The sequence below is a fragment of the Pinus tabuliformis genome, chromosome J (genome assembly GCF_031772625.1).
Source record: "Pinus tabuliformis cultivar Carrire ecotype Pingquan chromosome J, CPIR1, whole genome shotgun sequence".
In the NCBI taxonomy this organism is placed as follows: domain Eukaryota; kingdom Viridiplantae; phylum Streptophyta; class Pinopsida; order Pinales; family Pinaceae; genus Pinus; species Pinus tabuliformis.
Window position 1 is genome coordinate 232,172,789 of NC_142295.1, and position 2,398 is coordinate 232,175,186.

General features: G+C 38.2%; 1 pseudogene; it reads right to left on the reverse strand.

Moving 5' to 3' along the window:
* Positions 1–601: 601 nt before the first annotated feature.
* LOC149226585 (SNF1-related protein kinase catalytic subunit alpha KIN10 pseudogene) lies at positions 602–1,311 on the reverse strand (annotated as a pseudogene).
* Positions 1,312–2,398: the final 1,087 nt, after the last annotated feature.

The following is a 2,398-nucleotide window of genomic DNA, read 5'->3' on the forward strand; positions in this document are numbered from 1 at the left end:
TCTCCTTCTCGTCGTTTCTCCTCCCTCCTGTGATTCTGAATTTTACTACCCATCACTTCCAGCATCCCAGCTTCTACTCATGTCCTCTATTCTAGTCACAATGCTACTTTGCTCTAAGTTTAATATCCCTGTAGAGGAATAATGCATAATTGCTGCACCTACCAAGTTGGGTTCCATACCCTTAACTTTGATGGTCGAGATAACCCTAACAAAATGATCAATGCGCAACATTGCGACATCTTCAAACCACCAGTTTTGTGGAGCTGATTGACCCTTGTTATTGTTATAAAATTTGTGATGATCTTTGATTTCATCCCAAATATGAGGAGGCTTGGTACTTAGGTGAATTTTCCTGTTGGTAATTGCATAGGTATAAGGCTAGTTTATGCCCCTTGGATCTGTGCACGCCTTCCATGCTATTCTAGTCAACCAGCAGTCGTGAGGACTCAGAGTGTAGAGATAAAGAGGAAGGATCAAGAAGCGATGTGAGTTGTCCTTGGCAAGATGAAGGAAGGAATCGACAATGGCTTGGTTCCGGTGAAAATTTCGCCATATTATTTTGTAATTTTCTCTAATTGTTGAGTCACGGATGGAATATCTGTTAATTTTGGATATATGTTCTTTGTACAAGATAACCATTGGAGATATGACACCAATTATCCAGCATCAAATAATATGCAACTGTAGCCTCATTCTGTATTCTGCTTCGAAGGGATTCTACCAACTGGTTCCCGTCAAAATTCCTTTTAATCACCTCCTGAAGAATTTCTTCATCAATCTTTTTGCCTGTTGAACTATATCAGGTGGGGGAATTGCTAAATAGCTTGGAAGTTTCTCTAGAAACCAAGGATGTTGATGAATCTTTGGAATGGTCATCCTTTTCATTGGATCGACGACAAGCATCCTTGGGATCAAATCCCTTGCTCCAGATGACAAATGACTCGGAAGTGTGTATATTCCACCCTTTATTTTCTTGAAGAGATTTGGAATGTTTTCATCATCAAATGGAAAACTTCCACAGAGAAGTGTATATAATATAACTTCGCAACTCCAAACATCTACCTCTGGCCCTACATCTAATTTACCTGATATTACCTCGGGGGCAGTATAATTTGGGCTGCCGCAATTTGTTTTAAGAAAATGTCCATCGCGCATAACATTACTAAGCCCAAATTCTGCAATCTTAACAGTGCATTTGGAATCTAGCAATAAGTTTCCGGGCTTAATGCCTTCCAGGGCAGTGATACTGTTGCTGCTAATACCTATTACAGTAGTTGTGGCTGTGCTAAGAACAAGGTGGGATTCAAACATGTACTAAAATATTTAGTGGAATAATCTTGATGTTCTGCGTCCAAGGCTAAGCAAATGGCACCCAGTCGACTGAGATAAGGAATTGACACGATTCACTGCTAAAACGCTGAGTCTGCTCCAATAATTTGTCCCAATGAATTCTTAATGCAAGGATTAAGCTCCACCAGAATAATCGGCCTTTTCCTCAGTGTATGGCTCGGCCCCTTGTTGAAGAAAGTGTTGAAGGGAATCTTGCTCAGCATATAGTGAAACCCTCGGCCCCTCTAATTGTGCTCACAACTTTCCTTTTAAACAAAATATGGCTGTATTATTTGATTTTTGGCCACAACAATAGATAAGCACTTGCGCCTAGTAGATAAAAGATCTGCTCAGCTAGGGCCCGATTGGATTCCTGCTTCTCAGATTCTTGCTTCTCGGCTACCAACATACGATCAGAAAAAGACTTGAGTACTCAAAAATCTCGAGAAGGAGTGAATGGGCCAGAATGCCTTTAACTGCTAAATGAGCCTGGCATTTGCAGCTTCTACACCTTTTGAAAACTGCGTGGAGGCGAACTAGATTAAAGGTGTGCGTTAGTTTTTTTATTTTTTTAAAAGGGAACGAGCACAAAATTTTAATTTTTGAAATCATTTCACTTGTATAAGTGACTTCATACACTTTATTTCACTTTTTAAAGTTACATCATAAAGTGATTTTTTTTATAAAGTGATATCAAGCCTTTGGAGGAATAAGGACATATTTTAATATTTTGGAGTGATAAGGTGAAATTATTTTTGTGAAAAGGTGCATTTTTTTTTACTGGAGGTATAAGTGTGAATTTCTTTGAAGTGATTTTGTGGAGTGATAAGGGTGTTGTAAATTTGGAGTGATAAGTGAATTTTTTTGAGTGAAATTCATTATTGTAATCCAAAGTAATATTTTACTTTGAGAGCGATTGAGTCACTACAGGTAGTTTTTGAAGACAATTTGCTTCCAAAGTTTTCAAGTGTGACATTCTCATTGAGAAGTTTCCACGACAATGTTGTGACATTGAAGAATGATGTACTCCAGTAATTAATAAAATCATAATTTTTTGTGGTGCTTGTGT